Source organism: Crocodylus porosus, unplaced genomic scaffold (assembly GCF_001723895.1).
Source record: "Crocodylus porosus isolate Cpor-Errol unplaced genomic scaffold, CroPor_comp1, whole genome shotgun sequence".
NCBI classification, from domain to species: domain Eukaryota; kingdom Metazoa; phylum Chordata; order Crocodylia; family Crocodylidae; genus Crocodylus; species Crocodylus porosus.
The window spans coordinates 7,068,076-7,090,894 of record NW_017728906.1 but is presented as its reverse complement, the minus strand read 5'-3'; the positions used below and the strand labels follow the sequence as shown (position 1 = coordinate 7,090,894).

Here is a 22,819-nt window from a genome sequence, read left to right as displayed (position 1 = left end):
AAAGCCACGTGCAGTTCACTCGAGGCTGGGGCAATAATCACGTAGAACAAGTATCCAAAATCAAATACAGAATCTTTATTCGCTCTAACGAGGTGCCTCTTTGAGAGAGCGAATAAAGATTCCGTATTTGATTTTGGATACTTGCTCTGCATGATTATTGCCCCAGCCCCGAGTTAACTGCACGAGGTTGAGTATAGGATTTAAAGTGACTCACGCATCACATTAGGATACACACATACTCACACTGCAGAAAGCAAGCAAACTGTCAGGCAGGATCCCAAGGATTGGATTTGGATGAACCAGCATGGGAAGAACTGGAGCTTTCCTAGCAGGGGAAAGAACTGGGGCAAAAGAACCCATGGCTCTGGGGTACCCAGCTTTTTAAGGCTCACAATCACCCCACGCTTACTCGCCAATCACAATCCAATTGTCAGCTGTCAGTCACCTACCTGTAACATATTTTCCAGTCTCATCCAGTCGGTATCATTCTCACTTCAGGCCTTCACTATCACTCAGAATGATCTCTGATTTTTACTTCACAGGAGCTGGACAGAGCCAGCCTTGGTTCATGCCAAAACTAAGGTATGGTACTGCACATTCTTGGTTGATATAACTAGGCCATAAATTTACCACATTCCAGCAAGCTCTTCATGCAGTCCACAGCACACGTGTGCAGCCATTTCATTTTCCATACAAATGAGGTAAAGCTTTGAGAGAGCAAGTGAGTTAATCATCTCAGAATCGAAATGGAACAAATTTTTCCACAACAGAAGGGACCTTTGGAGGTCAGCTAGTCCAACCTTCTGCCTGAGGTAGTATCAGCCCTATCCAACCAATCCACAATCTACTCTCTTAGTAACTACAGTCAACGTTGACAAGATATAATACCCTAATACCCTACCCTGCCACAGGGGCACCCCAGCAGCCAGTGTCCTGCTTTTACAAAAGATTTTTAATATGTGCTCAAGAGATATCAGGTAGAGGGCTATGTTATAGAGGAAGGTAAAAAAAAAAAAGCCACAGTCCATATTAATCTGACTTTAGGGTAAAATTCCTTCCTGATCCCAAATATGGCAATTGGTCTGACTCTGAGCAGAAGGGCAAGACTCTCTAGCTAGGAACCTCCAGATTTAAGTTCCAGGATGAATATTGGAGCACCCCAGTCAAAATCCCCAGACTTGGGGGCAGTAAACATGCAATGCACCCAAGGAAGGAATAACCCCCCACATGTAGCAGTAAAGAGGGGTGGGGTAGTGGAATTCTCTCCCAGCCCATGTGGCAACCAGCAACGAAAAGAAACATGGTAAATACCCATAGTTGAACTTATGCATAATGTGCCCACCGGGCTTTTTTCACCCCGAGGGTACGGCCCTCCTGTTGTCGCCAAGCCTTAGGGCCCTTGGGGGCAATGCAGGTGTTCTTTCCCCACGTCGCCAACCCTACTCTCTCCTGCCACATCTTGGTGTACCATCAATGGGGGGGGTCACCTAGCGGGTCCCTCGCTGCCCGGGTCTGACGTGGTGGACGTACACGGGGCTCCACCACCCCTGCACCCTGGCCTCATGCCACCTTTTTGAGTCGACCCAGTGGAGTCACGTGGCCCGTCTCGCCCGTCCACCTTGTTCCCTTGCCCCTATCCCTTATACATATCAGGTTGAGCCCCTCTGAGTACAGAGTCGGCTCCCAACCCCTATCCCTGGGACTCTAAGCCAAATCTATCCTGGTGCCCGTGGTCCTGGCGGTGACTCCACCCCGATCACGACTCTCCTTCAGGATCCTCGTCACCCTTCCAAGCCAGGCGTTCAGCTGGTCCCAGCGCGTCCTCTGCAACTGCTTCCCCTCGCCAACGTACTGTTCGGGCCCCTCTCGCCCATCGCCGGCTCCCGGAGGCTGCCGCTGGCTCCTTCTTTCTGGTTCTCCTTGTTCCTGCTCTCCTCTGGATGCCATTGGGCCCCACACTCCTTCTCTGCCGCCGACGGATTCCCCACTCTGGGGCCATCCACCCCTTCTGCTGCAGCCGCCGCTGTTTTTATCTTCGCCGGCCAGCGTCTGGTGCTGACGTCACTGGCCGGCCGCAGCTGTATGTAAAGCTGGCTCACAAGCTGCGCGGGTTTCCCGGGAGCATTGTCCCCTGCCGCAGGGGAGTTGCTGGCATCATCCCAGTCTCCGGGACACATAACTACGCCGATATCATTCTTTACTGGTGGCTGTCCAACCTCTCTCCTTGAACACCTCCAGTGATGGAAAGTCCACAGCTTCCCTAGGAAGTCTGTTCCACTGCTTCACTGTCCATAGATTTAATAGATTTTATAGACATTGGGGCTGGAAGGGACCTTGTGATATTGAGTCTGCCCCACTGCCCCTGCCATAGGCAGGAAGTAAGCTGGGATCAAGATGTTTTTCCTGATATCCAGTCTAAACCTACTTTGTTGCAACTTCAAGCCATTGGTCCATGTCTTGCTTTCTGACACAAGAGAGAAAGGGTGATTTAAGTTCCAGCAGCAAGAAAGAAAAGGCTGCTTCTTTATGGCAGCTGTTGACGTATTTGAAGACTGCTATCATGTCACCTCTTAAGTGCCTTTTTTGCAAGGTGAACATGCCTAGCTCCTTCAGAATTTCCTGGTATGACTTGCTTTCCAAGGCCTTTATCATCTTTGTCACCCATCTCTGGACCCTCTCTAACTGCTCCACATCCTTTTTGAAATGTAGAACTTAAAACTGCACACGTTACTCTAGGTGAGGGCCTAACCAGTGCCAAATAAAAAGGAACCATCACTCTTGTATTTTGCACCTAATGATTCTATTGATGATTCCCAAATGCAGTTTTGGGATGAAATGTGTAGCAATATCACACTACAGACTCATATTGTTTCTATGATCTACCATGATTCCTAGATTTTTCTCCATAATGCTGCTGTCTAGCCAGGTATTTCCCATTTTGCTTTTTTTTTTTAAATTATTCTTCCTGCAGTGTTGTATCTTGCATTTGTCAGCATTGAACTTCATCCTATTAGCTTCTGGCCAGCTTTCCAATCTGTCAAGATTCTTCTGAATTGTTTTCTCATCCTCCAATGTGTTTACAATCCTTCCCACTTCTGTGTCATATACCAACTTAAGCTTTCTATGCCAGCATCCAAATCATTAATAAACATATTGAACAGCACTGGGCCCAGGACAGACCCCTGCGGGACTCTGCTTAAAACCTCCTGCTATTCTGACATGTACCTGTTTATAATTACCCTTTGCTTGCAGCTATTGAGCTAGTTGTCTCTCCACCTTATAGTAGTTTTGTCCAGCCCACCTTTGTCCAGTTTGCTTGTGAAAAGGTCAGTGGGAACTTATCCACAGCCTTGCTGAAGTCCACATACAGTATATTCATATTCACAGTATTTCCTTCATGCACTGAAGTAGTAACTTTGTGAAAGAAAGATCAAGTTTGATACATTTATTCTGAGTAAATCTGTGCTGGCTGCTTTCAGTCTGCCTTTTCTCCTCTAGTTGCTTGCAAATGACCTTCCTTAGGATATACTCAAGTAACTTCCCAAGTAGTGCAGTAAGCCTAACCAGTCCATAGTTCCCCAGGTTCTCCTTTTTTGCCTTTTTCAAAAGGGGCACTACGTTGGCCCCTTTTTCAGTCCTCTGGTACCTCATCTGTCTCCCGTGAAGACCTTATGAAGATCATTGCCAGCGGCTCGGAGATGTCCTCTGCCAGTTCCTTCAGTACCATGGGCTGAAGCTCATCAGGCCCTGCTGACTTGAATTCTTTCAGACCCTTCAAAAGTCTATTACCATCTCTTCTGTTGTTTCATCCCTCAGTTGGTCCCCTTCCTTATCCAAATAATCCCTGTTAGCTAGGTTAACCATATAAGACGATGTGAAATCTGGGGCACTACCCTTCCACCCTTCTCAAGTAAGCGGCGCTGTTGCAGGCAGAGGCAGGGCTGGAGTGGCGTGTTGCAGTTCTGGTATTAATATTACTTCCTGATTTTGTCCCTGAAGGATTTTGCTATTTCCTAGTAAGCTTTCTTGATGACCTGCCACTTTTCCATTGCCTGTTTTTTTAATTTTATTTTATTGCATTTTTTTTTTTTTTGCATTTCAGGCATTCTATAAGCTTTGTGTGTAGTTGCATTGTCTTTTGTCATTCTTCTTATGGTTCCATCATGTTGGAACAATTTCTTGTTGAGTTTCCAATACTGTGGCCTTTAGACTCTTCCAGCCTTCCTGAGTGCCTTTATCCTTAAGTTTGTCTTCCCATGGCACCACGCCTATGAACTTCTTGAGGCAGGTGAAATCCTCCTTTTTGACATCTACCGTTCTTGTTTTGCTGACCTCATGCTTTCTCCATCTCAGGATGTGGAATTCTGTCATAACGTGATCACTTCCTCTCAAGTTCCCCATCACTTTCACATCTTCCACCAGTTCTTCCCTTTTGGTCAGGACAAGTTCCAAGATAGACGATCCCCTGGTTGAATCCTCAACTTTAGAGCAGAAAATTGTCCTCCACACAAGGTAGAAACCAACTTGTCATGTTGTGTTTAGCTGTATTGCTCTTCCAGAAGATGTCCAGAAAACTGAGCTCTCCCATCAGTACCATCCTATATAGCTTTTGGATAGTTTTGTCACTTCCTGAAGAGTGCCTCATCTACCTCCTCTTCCTGATTTAGTGACCTTTAGAGGTCAGCAAAACAAGAATGGTAGATGTCAAAAAGGAGGATTTCACCTGCCTCAAGAAGTTCATAGGCATGGTGCCATGGGAAGACAAACTTAAGGATAAAGGCACTCAGGAAGGCTGGAAGAGTCTAAAGGCCACAGTATTGGAAACTCAACAAGAAATTGTTCCAACATGATAAATCCCTACCATGATATCGGTGCTGCATCTTTCACCTTTCATCTTCACCCAAATGCATTCTATGCTTCTGTTTTCTTCCTCCGGAATCAGTGAACAAGAGTTTGTGCATTTCATATACAAGGTGACACCACTACCTTTTCTCCTAACCCTGTCTTTCCAAAATGAAGTGTAACCCTCAGTGTTGACATTCCAGTCATAAGAGCTGTCTCCCCAGGTCTCTGTAATACCAATCAGGGCATAGTTCTTTTCTCAGGCTTTAGCTTCCAGGTCATGTTGTTTATTCCCCATGCCTTTCACATTTGTATACATACATTGGATATATTTTGAATTTTGACCTGCTCACTTCCCTTTTTGCACCACTTGTTGCAGTTCTGTGGCTTTCTGGTCCTTACCCAGAACTGAGTTGCTTCTTCTGGTCCTTTCTCCTCTGGATTGTTTGCTCTGTTGCTGGAGGATCTTGATCACCGTCCCCTGTGGAACTTGGTTTATAGCCCTCCTTACTACCTTATACCTGCATTACTTTCCCATATAGGTTGTGCGGTTGTTATCTGCAACAACTTATTCAATACAAGCAGTCCCATCTGTGTTAGTCTTAATCAGGTCATCCTTAACTCAGGCTCAAGATAACCCTACCTCTCTGACTGCTGCTGACTAGGAGGATGTGATGGGATTGATCACGCAGCTATTTCTTATGCTGTGTTTCTTATGTCCTTCCAAAAAAGCAACTGCTACTTGCCATTGTTGGAGACAGGACACTGAGCTAGATGGACCTTTGTCTGACCCTGTACAGCAGTTCTTGGGTTCACACATTTATATCATGCACAAGACAGTAGCATTCATGTGTAATTTCTCACTGGTACAAGTACAGGTTGAGTGTCTTGACCAGAAAAAGGAATAAAAGCTGCAAGACATCCATCAGATAATGGAGAATGCAGGCATATTTCTTTGTAATACAGGCTAAACTACTCATATTTTTCAACCAAATCATTATTGCTTCACTTGCCCTATGCTCTCGAGTCTAACTGGCTTCCAGTCATCTCAATGAGGTGATCTTTCAGCAACTTAACACTAAACTTCAGAAAAGGTGAAATCAGGAAACCACTTAGAGTAAAATAATCTCTCTGTGTGGGCCCTTTCTCAGAAATACAAGCTTGGCTGGTCGGCAACTGCGAGTGTGTAGGAAGCCATCTGAATGGGTGAATCTGTCCACTCCTCTAAGTACTTAATGGGTCACTTTTTTCTCCTTGCTAAAGAAAGTCTGGTGATGTCTGCATTTATCTGAGGAAGCTAATGACAAAGGGAGGGTATGGGCATTGCTGTCAAGCAGCAGAGAAATAGATTAGTCTCATTTTTCAGAATGTAAGTGCTTTCTCTACCTCCCTTCTTGGAAACCTTAGGGTCTCAACAGAGGAGGAAAAATGCATTAAATTAGTGGAACATGGTAATATTTTGTATTACAGTTATTAAAGGGGTGGGGATCTTGGTGGTTAGAGTAAAGAGTGGGATCACTCCCAGTTCATAAACAGGACTCTGGCATGATGAAAGATTAAAATGGGCAATGTTTAGTTATTAATATCTTTTGCATAATGTACACATATATTTGTGTAGTATAATTTTGAATGCATAAATGTGTTGGTAAGTGTCACATTGAAAATTAATTTAGATGATCTGAAAGCCACATAGAAAATAAATTAATAAAAAAAAATATCCCTGAATTGTGTGGAAGTTCAGTTCTAGATCTGCATTTCAAAGCTGTCTTTTAGCTCAGCAATGTGCCAAATAGAAGCCCTGGATCAAAATGTCCTTCAGATCTGTTGAAATTTGCAGCTCAGTCTTGATCCAGACTTTGTGACTAGGGGCTCACTACTATAGAGATGCTGTGAAATAAACCCCATATTGTAAAATGAAGAGCAGTGTGAGGGTACAAGTACTAAGATACCCTCATTTTTTATTGCAGGTTCTCTCAGCTCTGTTAACTGTTTGCATTAGAGAAGTATTTTGAATTTGAGTTACTTCAATGAAATAGAATATAAACTGTCTGATTTCTAGGGTGCATGCTATTTAATTATTTAAAACTGATAGATTCCCTGTCTAGATGTTAATAAATGATCTAAACATACATCAAAGTTTCCATACGGTGTGCTTTTTTCTGTCTTTGATTATAACTTGGAAAAAAAATCATAAAATATTGAAAACTTTTCCCTTGCAGCTACGGTTTTCAAAACCACTGAATCTATATACAAAGGAATAATTTAAACTACTCCATATGCATGTAGTTGGTTCTTAATTAACTATATTCTCTCAGGAAAGAGATGAGTTGTTAGTGTGAGTAGCCCAAAACACATTATTGGTTAATAAAGCAAACTGAGCAGTTGGATACACAGAGAAATGGGTAGAAAATAATTCTGAGCGTAATGCCTTCATTCATACATACATACATACATATATATATATATATGAATGAATGGGGTACATGTTATATTTGGGCTGCTCTATGTCATACAACAAAAAGAGGAGGAGACCAAAAATAGGTGATGAAAAATTTAAAGGCATGGAAATTCTTTAGTATAAAATTAAATTGGATGAAGACTTTGATAGGCCAGTTTAGAGAGAGAATTTGAAAAAGACCATGGTAGGTTAGTTTAGAGAGATAACAAATAACAAGAAAAGAGGTATGTATTCCATATATACTACGTATATAATAATGATTGGCATAAAGAAAGCAACTTAGACTGAATTTGCTTACTGTCTTTTATAACAGAAGGATAATGGGGCAGCCAATGCACCTGGCATGGAAATACAGCTCAGAGATATCTTTGTACAGTATATCAGCGAGATTGAGCTTTCCATGATTCCAGGAAGGATTGGCTATACGAGTGACAATATTCATAATTGCATGTAATAGAATGAAAAGTTGAGACATATATATGTGTGTTTATGTGTGTATAAGTATATATACAGTAAAAACTTTGTTATCTGGCATGAGTGGAGTAAGAGGGGGTGGTGCTGGTTATCTAAAAATTCTGGTTATCTGAGAGTTAAACCTATTAAGGAAGACAGGAGTGCAGCGCAGCCATCCCTGCCAGGAAGAGCCACGTGCTGCCCCGGCCCCAGCCCTCAGTGGCAGCCCACGCTGCCCCACACAGAATAAACAACAGAAATACTTGATGCACGTGCTGGATAGACTTGGCAAAGAGTCCAACTGCAAAACTGAGGATATGTATTGGCGGATATTGGAAATTCCTGTTAATAAAGTATTCCAGTTAATAAAATGCTGGTTAACATAGCTTTTACTTTGTGTGTGTGTGTGTGTGTGTGTGTGTGTGTGTGTGCGCGCGCGCGCTCGCGTGTGTGTGTGTGTGTGGCTGTGTGCAAGGCCGGGTAACCAGAAGTTTTAGATAACCAACAGCCTCCTTACCCTACTCATGCCAGATAACAAAGCTTTTACTTTGTGTGTGTGTGTGTGTGTGTGTGTGTGTGTGTGTGCGCGCGCGCGCTCGCGCTCGCATATTTCATGCATTGTGACATAATTCAACCACTAACTTTATTTAGGCAAGGAAAACCCCTTTCCTTACAGATGAGGGAATGATGAATTTCCTTACATCATAATTGCCTACTATGAGTTACCTTGGACTTTTCTTTGAAGTGTCTGGTTACTGTTGGAGACAAGATTCTGGTGTAGAGATACCACTGCCCTGATCCAGTGTGGGAATACCTCTGTTCTTACATAAGGAGGGAAAAATTGGTTGAATTAGTCATTTTAAAGAAAAGTGAAAGTACTTAGAAGTATTATCCAGCTACTGTCATGGGTTTGTAGAAGTGATTACCAAAAAATCCCCATTTAGAGATACTAAAAAGTTTCGCTTTGAGTTTGATCAAATGAGTTCGGTGTTTAAGATTTAATCTATGTACAGAATTAATCTGGTTTTGTATTTTGTGCTCAAACAACACAGTAGTTGTATTTTGCAGTTTCAGATCTCTTTGTGAATCTTTTACAGTGTTTCAGATATTCTGGCTTTCAAAGCAGTGAGGACATATACAAGATATCATCAGAGCTCCGCGGGTTGGAGTGGGGAGGATGATGATGATGACTAAGAGGGAAAGCAAACAATGAAATAATGTGTAACAATTGTTTTGTAACTGTTTTGGCTTTTCCTTGTACAGCGCCAAGCACATAATATACAGTTTGAATTGTTTATTTCTTTAAAAAAATGTAAAAGTAAGTTAATTTGGAAATTAATTATGTTTTTCTTGCTTATTTCATATTTTCAGAAACTGCCACTGCCTCTCTTCTTGGCATAAGTAGAAGGCAGCATGTGAAAACTGTGTTGCTTTTAAACACTGTTTAAGAAACAAACAAAATGAAACCAAAGATCAAGAAACACCACTCCAAATATATAAAGAAAAAGCTTGAAATAAGGTAGAATTTATTTATTGACCATATCTAAAAGTTTTCTGAAATGTCAGAGTCAATGTCAGCATTTCTGATTTCAAGTAATGTACAAAAATATGCAGTGAGAGTAAAAAAGGCCTGCCTGGAACGAAGGTGAATTTTAAGCGTATAAATGAGTGAGACGTCTTGTGGTTATAATGAGCTACATTTGAAAGCCACATCAAGTAAAATAGATTTGATTTTTTTTATCTGATGTTATGCTTTGTATCGTGCTTGTACAGTTGTTCTGATTAGACTAACTTCTGCAACTGTGCTGAAGGAAGCTTGAAAAATGGGTGAATGTTTTACACAGCAAAAATAATTTTGTTACAAATAAAGAGTGTAAAGTCAGAGAATCGAATGTTTGGCAAGCTCGTGCTTTCTGGAAAAAAGTCGGTCACTTGCCAGCTCAGTTGGAGATGGATGCCTCATGGAAATTAATGGGGAAATACTCTTGTTTTTTTTATTTTTCTATGTTAATGAAAAAAGTGGATTTCAATTCATTAACTTTAAACAGTAGATAAATAACATGTTATAGACCAATGAAATTGCAGAGTGCCAGTATTTATAGAGAGCTTGAGAATGAAACCTCTGTTTTTATGGGTGCATGCGGCGTGTCCTTTGGATGGATTGTTTACAGCATAATCTGATAATGGTGAAGTGCTTGTTGGTAAGTAGAACAGAGGTTTGTTCATTGCTTTCTATAAATAACAAGCCGAGTTAATTACTGTGGGAATATGTTTTGCTTTCCTTCTGCGGCCCCACCCCCAACCAAATCTAACAGATTTTAATCCATTTTGTGTTGCTGCTCCAAAGTGAGTACCTTGGTTGAGGGGGAATAGTGTAGAGTTTCCCCAAAAGCACAAACATAATACCGATGTAAGTAATCTTTTTAATAAGATTATACAATGGGAATTGTTTGTGCTAATGACAGTGGTAATAGCCTCCAAAGGTGCATGTCTTACCAGGGCCTCATAGCTGCAGAATGCAGAGCATTGCTTTCCACTGCAGTGCAGTGATAGCAAAGCACGCTGGCCTTTGATTTGGCCATTTTCATGTGCGGCTAATGTGAAACTACATTATCCTTGGTGAAACGACTCCCTGCTTGCTGCAGAATGTAAGAAAAATTGACCCCTTTTTGCCTCCTTTAAAGGCCTAACACTACAATGACCTTTGAGCACTGTTACACCGGCTACACATCTTCTCAGTGCAGTGTAGGGTTTGAAGACCTCTCCTGGAGTCTGCTGTACCGTTTATTTACTGAAAGTGCTACTTGCTTTATATTGAAATGGAAAAGTGAAATGATATCTATGAATCTAGCTCAGGGTTTTATTGTGTTCCTATACAAAGAAAAGCAGCCTAAATGTCATTGGAGATCCCTGTGAGGCTGAGTTTGCTGTCTGTTTCAACAGACAGAAGCTGCAAGGAGCATCTTAAGATGATTTGATGTTTTTAATAATCTCGTCTCATGGCCAAAAGGCAAGCCATGACCTTTATTTTATGCTAAAGGTGTCTTTAAAAAAAAAACAAACAAAAAGAACCAACAGGAGATTTGTGCTTTGGATATCTGCTCAAGGGTAAATAGCAATCAGGTTTATGGGATGGGGAGATATTCCACTGTAGATTTGTGCTAGCACTGAGCTAGCTTGTCTACATTTTAATAAATAAGAGTTGCTGTGTTTGTCTTCATTTTATTAGGCCATATCTGGGCTCCTTACTTTAGACTGTACCGCATCACAATGTCATGGGACAGACTTTTGTGTTTACTAAGTCCTTACTCAGCCAAACACCCATTTACCTGAATCAGAGTATAGGGATCTGCCTAGGTAACACGAGCCCACAGGGTTTGGCTTATTCTAATTCTTATTATGGACCACAGTCTGCATCCAAGCAAACCATCCACTGCTATCAGTGAGGCTTTTGCCTTGTGAAGACATAAGGACAGTGGGGTTTGATTCTCCATCAGCATTTTGAATTGGTTAGGGCCAGATTTTTCCTCTCTTGAGGCATCACAATACTGAGGGGAGGGATGACCCACTTTAAGGATTGGCAGAGGATCATAGACATCTTTCTTAATTCCACTGGGGCTGCACAGTGCCTTGAAGGAGGACTGTGCCACGGCTTCATTACATGCTGAAACATGGCTGTGGCTGACGGTATCCCTTAGTCCAGCAGCTTCTGGGATTTCTGGGGGCCATTTTGCCTAGAATGAAAGCTTCCTGGTGCTCTAACTAGAAAAGTGTGATGAGATGCGACCCTTTACTATGGACAGTGCCTACTGAAAGCAACTGTATTGTTAAAGCAATAGTATGCTTTTCTTTTCTGCTTCTGCTGTTGCCTTCATACACCAGTGTTTAACAGAATGATATGAGCAAGACTTTAATGCGTTATTTCAGCCCCACTTGGCTTTTGCCATAACTGTAACTAGCAGACATTTGGAAAATTATGAAGGCACCTTGCATAGGACTCTGAGCCTACACAGCATGTTTTGGTCTTTAAAGTTGTATCCTAAGTACTGTGACGGCAGAGGGAGGGGTTTGCCCTTTAAAAAGAAAAAGGGAAAAAAAGAAAAACTTTAATATGCCAAGACACATCAAAGCTTTTTTCAGTGGCACCAGGAACTGTAGATTACCATTTCTTTAACTGAACTATAATAAAGATGATAAGTATGGATTATTGAAATAAAAACCAGAGGGGCAGGGGGAAAAAAAAGAACTAACAAAACGTAGTGGGAAAAAAGCAGAATTCCAGAGATATGAGAATAGATGTTGTGAGGCAGGTTCAGTTTCTAACAGCTTGATCTTTGCTTTTGTGTACAGTAGGCTTTGTGTGCATTGATGTCCTGTCGGTAATTATCATTCTGCTGACACCCATATTCATGATGACACTCCATATCACATTTTCATCACAACATGAAATGTTGCTTTTTTTGTCTGTTAGGATGAGTTTAACCCAGATTTGAAAAGGCTAGACTTTTCTCACAACGGGACATTGATAACCTTGCAGATTAGTTCCTGATCCTATCTCGGTATTTGTCTCTCTCTCTCTCTTTCTCTCTCTCTTTTTTTATTATTTTTTTTAAAGGCAGACAAGGTTTTTCCTGAACAAGCTGATGACAGAATAATTTCTCCAGATTGATTGTTTGCCCCACATGGACCTCTTGAGATATTTGTATAGTGGAAAGATGGAGATCAAAAGAGTGCAAAAAAAAAAAAAATGAGAGTGAGTGCAGAGCAGGATTGAAAAAGCCACCAAAAAAAGAACCTGCTCAGGTTTCAGTCTGGTGATGAACAGACTTGTTAAGCATTTTGAGACCTGTCACATTTTCCCATCTAAAATCCAGGCATACTTTTAAAAAGAATTTTCATAATGAGTGTCTCTTTCCCCCATCTGAAGGGTCGGAGTAATTTCTGAAAAAGTTTTGCTATGCAGGGAAGTCAAACACTTAATCACATGCAGCAGTACAGGATAGATGGAGTACAGCTGACTCAACAGCTACAGGGGATTTGGGTAAGTGCCCATCATGTAAGCCACCTAAAACTTTATAAATTATTGACATTTTGGTAACTATCAAAGAATGAATACTTTTCTATTTGTCTTTTTATCACCTGTCAGGCAACACTGACCTCACTGGCAACTTTAGCTGTGGAGGTGGAGGAGAAAGAGTTACATTGGGAATCAATTACTAGAAAAGGAAAACAAATTCATATCCAAGTGTGAAAACAAGTGTTTATTTTTTGGTTTTATTGTTGTTTGATGGGAGTAGGGAATGGGTCCCTTGAAGCCTTGAGGTTACTTCTTCAGGTCAAACATTGGCAAAACCTCTCTCAGTAATTTCATCAAGGAAACAATCTTATCCGATTTGTGGTGTCAGTCTGCCAGTTCCCACAATCTTTGCATTGACAGAAGCAAACAGACAATTTTGATAAGTGAGATTTCTTATCTGGCTCCCATTGCAACTGAAAGACATTAGTTCCATGATTGGAAATAGCATCTCCAGTTACGACAAATGGACATAATGATTGTACCAGCTTTGTATTTTTTTTAAAAAATGACAATATATTCTTGATTGAGGATAGCTGCAGTTTGAAATCAAGACTCTGTTAAACTGATGAACTGATATAGTTCAAATGGACACGGTTATTGTAAATGTTAGATGTATCCTGAGAAGAATGTTATCACGGTCTGAAGACGACAGCTGATGGGACTTGATGCTCTGCTTAGTACTGTTGTGTGCTCTTGATCAAAAAATATTCTGTCAGTGCCTGGCATATTATGTTTTCTTTCACCTAGATCTTGAGCAGCCCCTGTCAGGTCCATTTATAGAGGCTGGCTCTAAAAATGACTTCAAACTTTGTTTTGGGTCCAAAATGGTTATGAGAGGGACTCAAAACAAGGCGAAAGAAATGTCCCTAAATGAATCATTTTTCCATTTCAGAACAGAATCCATTTGTGTGTGTGTGCCTCTCTCTCCCCTGCCTCCCGCCCTGCAAAAAAAAAAATTATAGTAACATTGTGTATGTGTTTTGACTTAAAATGCTTTAGGAAACCTAAGGTATTGCTTGCTTTCCCAAAACGAAGTATTAGCAGTATTATATGCCCAAACAGTATAACTGTTAGGAATTATTTAAGACCTCATTGTCAAATATTTGTTTCTCTAAAAACAGGGGAGTTGCAGTGATCCTGATTCTATAAGCTATTGCAACTTTAGGAAAAGGAAATCGTATTTTAATAGTTGCTTTCTGAGCAGGAAGCAGATGGCCGCAGCGTAATCTATTTGCTATTGACATCAAACAGTTATTTATGGAAGATTTATGTTTATATTGGTCTCTTCAAAAGAGTAAAAGGAGTCATTAAAATAGAATGATAGTCATTTAGATCTTTATCTACCCCTGTGGCTGGATGACTGGGGACACAGGCGTTACTGTGAACAGTGTCTCATCTCTAAATCACTGGTTTGAATTTATCCCAGGATTAGAAGTGACTGAAAGTCATTAGTGGCCGATGGCTCTTCGGTGGTCTGTGTGAACTGACATAAGATTTCTGTAAAATTTCTAGAGTATGCAGCCATGATCACAATTAACAGTTTCAGGAGAAATTCAGTGGACTGAACATGACCTGTTCACTACAGGTTTCAGGAACCATAGGGGTAATTTTACCCAGCTGCGACCTGTGTCTTGCATGTCAGGCTTCAGTCTCTTTGCCTATGATCTGGCCCCTGTCACGAAAAGAATGCATTTGGAAAAGGAAGAAATCTTGGACTAATATTAGTCTTGTGCATACAGAAATCAGAAGCAATTCCACAAATGTCAGTAGAGAAACACTAATGAAAACCTTGCGTGAATGAAGTCAGAGTCAGACTGCCTGTTTCTCAAATACATTAAAAAAGAAAGAATTAACAAAATATCTATTTTACAAACATTAAAATAATTTTGCCCATCACAAATGGCTGGATATAATATTGGTAGACTTAGTGTTCAAGAAAAATGTAGTATGTATGAGGTACCTACTCAGTGCTTGTGTTTATAGACATTTTCTATTCAGTCACTTAAAGCTTGCAGCCCTACCTGTTTTCTTTATATGATATTCTGTTACTCAAAAGAAGAAAAGTCCAGAATGGATTTTGTTTGGAGTTTCATAATACAGAAATGAGTCTTAGGGTGACAATGTATGTGTGCCTCATACATGCTGGTATAGGAGCTAGTTCTCTGCATTTCAGTAGCAAACTATCTAAATATTATATTAAGAGATTTTACCACACACGGAGTAAATTCAGAGGTAAGGGCTAAGGTCATGTTCTGTGGCATATGAGCAATTAAACCTTGAAAGGAGTTTTTGCTTAATAAGGACTTCAAATATTTGAACTAAAGTTCTCTTTTCACAGCAATGTGGTAGATCTCAGTTCTGATAAACTGCTCTCTTCCTTCTCCAATCTTCTACCAATATAAAGGATTTCTTTTTATCAGAGAACCTATGGTGCAGAAGTAAGAGGAGAATTTTATCCCAAATGTAAAATTATTAGAATTCCTGTTGGAATTAATCCCTTTTGACAGAATCTTGATCTCAAATTTGCCACCGGCGGTGACATTCTTCACTCTTTATTAGTGTGGATCTTCTGTAGACATGGTTAGCTCATTTACACAAAACAATGTTGGTCTCTTTAGACGGAGGAGATTTTTTTTTGTCTTGTTTTCTGTAGAAGCTTGCTAAAACTGCACTGTGGAAATGCACACACTGTCACACTGTTTGGAAAATATTTGTGGTCCCCGTGGACCACAGAATAAGAGCTTCTCACTGTTTTAAGTTTAAGACTTCAGTGTGAATTTTTGGGCTTGTTAGTTAATGGGTTTTGTTTTTACTGCAGTGATTTGAAAGCAAAATGACTCTTTTAAATAATATGCACATTGAGGGGTTAAAACCTCTCTCTAGATTTTGAAAATATTTTGTGTGTAACATAAAGAAGCTATATGCAACTCAGCATTGCAAGACATTAAAGCAATTATTTTGGCAGTTTTCAAAGTTTAATCAGACCTTTCTATGAGTAAGAATAGCTTCTTTGGGAACAATAGTCAGGAGTGCAGTGGGATGAATAGCATTTCTTTTGTGCCATAAATTGTTAAGGAGCTGGAAGAAGTTAAAAAAACCCCAAAACTTTTCAGGATACAGTTGGCCAGAGTTGCTTAAGTTTGTGCTTTATCTCAAGAATTCTTTAGTATAATATGATATTTAGTATAATATGGAGGCAGGATCTCTGTCTTTTCTAGACTATTGATCCACTGTTATACTCCCATTTTAGTTATGATTATTAACAAATATTAATAATCAGACAGATGTCAGTGGCTTTTTGGAAACCACTACTCTGCTTCATACAAGTGCAATGAAACATTTCAAATGTTAATTAATAAATTATTTGACCATGACTGTTACCTTTAACGTGCAAACACGCAAACAGTCAATTTTTGAAATGTAGATTGGCTCCTCTCTAGATCACAATCTATCTGTATATTCTAGGGAATTATTACAATATTAATAAATATAAGCATATTCAGTGCTCCTCCTCTAGCGCCAACTTTTGCCACTGCTAGAGACAGCATATTGGGCTTGATGGACCATTGGTCTGACCCAATATGGCACTTCTTATGTAAAGAATAGTAGGTGAGTGATTATCATGCAGAGAATTTGTAATGGTAAAATACAGACTGCATTTATTTAAGAAATATGCAGAGTACTTCACTCAGCTTTATGTGTATCTTTATGATTCAACAGCATATTGGTTACTGCATTTTCTGTGTTTGAGAGAACCCCTGAAAAGATAAAATTGTGAGAGAAAATGTTTTTAATTGATTAAATTTTGCTCCATTCTTATTACAGTGATTTCAGTTATTTTTCATTGTGTACATTGATTGAATAGACTCACCTTAATCTTAGACCACTTTGGAGATGTAAGGGCAGATGGGGTCTTATATGCTAGAACATATGATATGTAGCAGACAGCATTTTGGTTATACAGTGCAGTGGTTATATATAGAGGTTATATATATCTGCCTAGACTTTAACCTATCTAACCCAGTAACATTAGTTGGAGTTTTTGCCTATCTGAAGATTGCAGGGTGAAGCTCCAGATGGTCAAACTCCTTTGCTCACTGCACAGGCAAGTCTTTATAAGTTGAGGGCATTCTATGGCATTGAGACTTCTGTGATCCACCTGACACACAATTAATGCCCATTAGCATTAGTGCAATAAAGCTGAATTTGAGCTGCCCATTTGGATCTAGAGCTAGATTTTGGGCAGTTCAGTGGTGCTTTAATTGTCAGACAATTTGCACTCAAAATCTGAGTTTGGATTCATAGACTGCTATAACTTTTCAGTCTGTGTCTGAAACCTTTCCTAGGCTGTTACCACTAATTGTATATATTTGAATACAAGATGAGGTTTTCCCCCCAATTAGCATGGCAAAAAAAGTCCCTCATCTTATAATTGCATACAGGGAAACTTTGTTAAATACACTGTCTGTCCTTAAAATGCTGCCAAAACCAGCATGTGGTCCAGTAATGGAAACCAACTGTGAAGCTGATTAAATGCAGCCAACACCAAGCATGGCTGTAAAGCACATGGCCCATATGGGATAAACATACTGATGGGCACCTTTTTATTATTTATTTATCCTGTTCAAGGCTAAATTGGTTCCAAATTCAGTTGGGCAAAGCCCAATAGTCAAGTTTCAAAAGTCAACTAAACAGAGCCCAATAGTCAGGTCTGTGTGACTCTACCACCCAGCAAATATCCTCCCTCTTATACTCATTGCTTTGGGGCTTCAGATACTGTCCAAATCCAGAAACACATCCTACAGGCCCCAGGGTTCAGATGCCCCCAGTTTCACTTAATCTTAGCCAAAAGGGCATCTTTTTGTGTGTGTGTGTCCCTTAAAAACCAGTTATTCCCCCAGGAGAGAATGAGAACTAGGTTTGAAGGTACTGCAATATGAGGCTGGCACTTGGAGAGGCCAGAGCAAGCTCTGATACCGTCCCCTGGTGCCAAAAATGCTGATGGGAACCTGTTCTTAACATTTTTTGGCTCTTAAAAATGGGTGGGTAATCCCTTCACAAGGAACTGGTGCCAAGCCTGGAGGCACTGCAATATCAAGCCACCGTCAGGAGGGCCAGAGCCCAGCCCTGGCACCCTCTTCTTTGTGCCAAAATTACTACATTTGATATGCTGATGGGAACCTGCCACAAGGATAAGTCAGTGTAGCCTATCTGAATAAGATATATAGTAATGCCTAATGTGCTGAATCCTCTTTAGTGCCAGTGCTTTTTCAGGTCATGGTGAGCCACTATGATGAATACATTTCAAGTTCCTTTTCACTCCCATATCTGAGCTGCACCTTCCTTTCCCACTTCCAATGATTCCTATTTCTGCACCAGCCTTAAATGTCTGGCAAATATTATCAAATGGGGCCCCAAACAGTTGAGCCAGAATCCCTCTGTTGTCCCTTGCTCAGCATCCTGCGCAAAAATAATGTTGTCCTGCCCTCCATGATGTGGAGCCAAACCAGTTTGTCTTGTGCCTCATCTTGCATGTACGTTTTTGGAGGATCCCAGGACTTGTAACAAGAACACTTGGTTCCAGTCATGTGTGGGGGACTAACTAGCACATGGATCCTTTGTGGTGGTATCTGGAATTTACACACATACTGAGCAGTGCTGAGCTGGGGTTAGCTTGTCTTTAAATGCTGACTTTACTGGGGCCCAGCCCATTGAACTGTGCAACAAATCATGAACCTTTTGGCTTTTCACCAACATCATGTATAGTTTGTACTATATAAGTGGGTACAAAAGTGCTGCTTAAAAAGGTGTTTATGGAGTTACCCATGGTAAAACTTGTCACAGTTTCAAAAAAGGGAAAATGCATCACTTATGGAATAACTAAGTCTATGGCCATCTGTAGTAATTTTCAAATTTTGCCCCACATTTCTATGCGCTCAGTGAGAGCAGGTTTACAAAGTAAGGTGTTGGGGAAGGCCAGGGGGCTAACTGGCTGCCCTCCCCTTATTTATTTTCCCTGCTGTAGCAGTGGTAGGGGAAGAAATTCAGAGCCAACCTCCAATAATTAGATTCTAAATCTGGAAAATTATAATTTTTTTTTAACATTTTCTAGATATAGAATCTAATTATGGGGATTGTCTTATAGTCAGGGTAATCTTGTATTCAAGAAAATATAATAATTTCAACTACAAAACTTGGACGTGGCCTCTTTTTAAGGGATTTATGTTTTAGAACATATATAGAATATGATTTAAACAGAGTTATAACTTGCTGCCTCGTTTTCTAGCTTTCTTCTATTTACCCTGTTTAAAAAGAATTAGCAGATAGAAATTAGAAAGTAACCAAAAACACTGAAAACACTTAGTTTTGCTTTGTTTTAATGATACTAATTTAAGAATATCTAAATCTGGTGTCACACAAGGCCTCATCCCACAAAACTTGTGGGCACCTAATTAAGTTTACAAGTATGTAAAATATAACTTTATGAAGTATTTGGCACTACCAGGCTTTGGTAATTATTTAGTCTATGTTCTGGCAAAATTCCTGTTAGATTTTAATGGGGGTTGATTAAGTAGGGTTTCAGGATTTTGGCCTGAAGGGAACAAAACAACAACTCTTAATTTACTCTTTCAAAATCTATTTTTCCCCTTTGTAAAATTCTCTGTCACATCCTATTTCACTGACAGCATTTCATAACAAATTGTTCTCTGGCATCTTTGGCTTCACTGTTTCTCCATAAACACTGTTTAACAACAAATTAAATTTTTATTTCTGTGCCAAGTGCCCTAAAAAGGCTGCCCGGTCCTGGGAACAGGCAAAATATATTTGTGAGCTTCAGTAAATTTAGCTTTACAGTCTATCATTTGGGAATACTGATCTGCAGCTGGGCAGGATCTCTTTGTGTATTGCTTGATTTTGAAATGAATGCTTCACAGTACAGTTTGAAATGAGAGTTTCATTATAGTTTCTCTAAATCTCAAAAGAGAAACAGTAATTTCTTTAAGTAATCCATTAATTGTGGAGTAGACTCGAACTGTATTTGTCTCATTAAACACAGGCTATAACACCTTCGTGTCGTAGGTGCAAACCTTTTTTCAACAATGTGAATAAAAGTGTATAATTCTGACATGCTCTTACTTGTAGGATCACATCATATATTGTTCAAGCACATTGAGATAGCTGCTGAACACATATGAAAATGTAAGCAAATTTTTCGTAATTTTTTGTCATTGATTTTTCATAGCTGAACATGGTTCATAGTTAGAGGAGTTGTTGTTAATTAGCTTCCTTTAAAGAAACAGTTGCTACGCCATCATGGATCACATTACCATGCAGCTTTGGTGATCCGCCACATGCCATGAGGAACATAACGTGGAGAATAAGCAGTAGATTGAAATTTGTCATTCAGTTTGTATGTGCTATTCAGTAAATGCCACAAAATAACAAGTATGTTCACCGAAATCAGCTGTGTCCATGAATGAATTATGATAAAAATATAGGGCTAGATTAGCTACAAACAGTGTTGGCCATCATAATCCCCCCAGCTCTAATGAAGATCCCTCTTGGGTCTTAAAGAAAAGAGGAGAAGAAAAGAAAATGAACATAATTGACACAAGGTCCAGTTATCAGAGGGCACAAAATAGGGAGCGGGAAGGGCATTAAGTAGATAACCAACAGGCATCCACTTTGCTACAAAAGTCAAATAACCAAATGAATACAAAGAAACATTTTTAAGTCAGATCCCAAAAACTTTACATTTATTGCTGGAAGTTTGTGGAGGTTTTCTGAAAGGGCAAAGTTTATAAAAGTAGAAACAAGGTTCCGGGAAAACGTTAAAAATTAAATTTACAGAGGGATTGCTGCAAACAGTCTCTCTTCTTACTAGGTATTCTCTGTGATGTGCAGCATAGAACAGTCAGATCTAGTTGAATAGATTCTGCGTTGCATTTATAAACAGCTTTGATTCAGTAAAGATCTGCCAGCTGTTCTATATTCTGAAAACTTACTCTTGTATTATATTGGGAGCTGAGTTTGTTGGACCATTTATAGTTGAATTGATTCATTTTTTAAAACTCTAAATAAACTACAGCATATGAAATGACTTAATGAACCAGGTTTGAAAGGTTTCTAAATCCCTGACTGTCCCTTTGTCCATATTCTAGCTTTGAAGGTCTGTTTTCCTATTAGCGCTTGACATATTTATCAAGTGAAGTTCGGTTCGTGTTAATGGAAGTCTTGCACACAGATTTCACCTCTGCTCCCAATCCCCAGGGAGAACAGATCCCTTCTAAATGGAAAATACCAAACTTTGTTCTGGGGGATGGAAGCAAACTCATTTAGAAGTGAAATTATTAAACTCTTTAGGAAAAGATTTCTGAAGTGATTAGAGCTGCACTGTCATTTTCTTTGGCAAGCTAAAACATCATAGTAAATGTCATAAACAAAACATTGTAAATCATTTCAGCATTAAAGATTACTTGAGCAAATGCTGAGTAGAGAGGCAAATGGGAAAGGAGGACTAAGGAAAATAAATGAGAGCTCAGTGTAAACTGGAGTAGGTTTTTCAACTAAGAATTTCATAGTCTTAAGGGACCCTATTTCCTTCACAGCATATGTCAGCATCCTTAGAATTGTAAAACTTCAAACTGTCTTTTTGACAACTGAATATATTTATTCCTAGGCTAAGAAGTATTTTCAAGAGCTTGGAATGTGTTTTATTCTTTAAGCAAAAAGTATGCCATACACTATATATTTTTAAAAGTAAAAAGTACTATATATTATTTATTATTGTATACAATTATTATAAATATTATATAGAAGAACAGGATATTGGGGGAGGGGTCTTCTTTAAAGAGAAAGACTTAATTTCTTTGCTTTGCTTAATTTCTTTGAATCCAGATGTTGATAGTAGAGTTAACTTGAGTTGATTGGAGTTTTCCAGCGATATTTCTTCTTTCAGCTAATGACAATTTGTCCAAATCAAAATTTCTTGCATTAATAGCCATATCACTTCTGACAGGAAAGTCTTCTTGGGTCCTGAATGCATGCTCTGGACAGTGAAAGACAAGAGTGCCTGTCCGAGTATAGCTGGGGAATAGGGTAGTGACTTGGGATGAGGGACACCAAGGTTTGAGTTCCTGCTCTGCCTGATTAAGACTAGAGACAACTTTTCCACAATGACCCGATATCCAGGCTCTTTGGGGTAGGAATGTCTCCTGTTCTATTTTGCATAAATAGTTATTCATTGGTGCAGGGCTTGAACCTGAGTTTCCCATAACCCAGGTAAAGTCAGGGTAGCCATCGGTACTGAACATAGTAACTGTCTTTGTAGTCACTTATGTCCCTATTAATATGTTTCTTTCCCTCAATTAAGATTTTTCGCTTCATATTCATGCACAGGCTGTCTGATTTTGAGAACTTAGTCTTCTTTTTAAATGAAGTTATGATTTAAAAAAGAAATCAAGTGAAACCATTCAAAAGCAAGTTCAGTGGTTTCTGATTTGAAACCTTGTGCTCATAATTTAGAAGTGTCACTTTGACAGGGTTCTGTTGAAGTCTGTGACTCCTCCAAAGACATAAAGATGAATTAACTTTATTAATTTGTAAAATGTAAAAGAATAGGAACTCTGGGAGGTACTATCTGTGAGGATCTAGACCTCAATTTTTCTTCAAGCAATTTTAGATTGAAATCAACAGCTGAAGAATAAGTAAAACCCAAATAAAACTGTGACTGCTTTTGCCTTTAGACCAACACGGCTACAGTGTACATCCCTAAAACTTGAAGAGGCATTTCAGATTCTGGGCTATTCTAGCTGTCATGGGAAAACTAGAACTGTAAAAGCATTTCTTCTTAATTTCAATACATTTTTTATTAATGATTACCCTCCTTGTGCAAAGCAGTAGCAGAGGTTATGCTAACTACATTAAAGTTTTAAAATTTACCATAAAATCTGCTTTCTGTTGAAATTAAGAAGGATTATGTTTTTGCC

General features: G+C 39.6%; 1 protein-coding gene across 4 annotated transcripts in view; it reads left to right on the top strand.

Moving 5' to 3' along the window:
- Window positions 1-9,857: 9,857 nt before the first annotated feature.
- Window positions 9,858-22,819, top strand: part of ZPLD1 (zona pellucida like domain containing 1) — a 45,335-nt gene continuing 32,373 nt past the window's right edge. Inside the window, exons 1-3 of one of the 4 annotated variants that reach the window (XM_019528629.1) lie at window positions 9,861-9,954; window positions 12,369-12,794; window positions 19,974-20,030. The gene's annotated coding sequence lies outside the window, so the exon portion shown is untranslated. Of the gene's footprint in view, window positions 9,955-12,368; window positions 12,795-19,973; window positions 20,031-22,819 lie in introns of all 4 variants that reach the window. The other 3 variants (XM_019528630.1, XM_019528628.1, XM_019528631.1) reach the window with 3 other exon arrangements.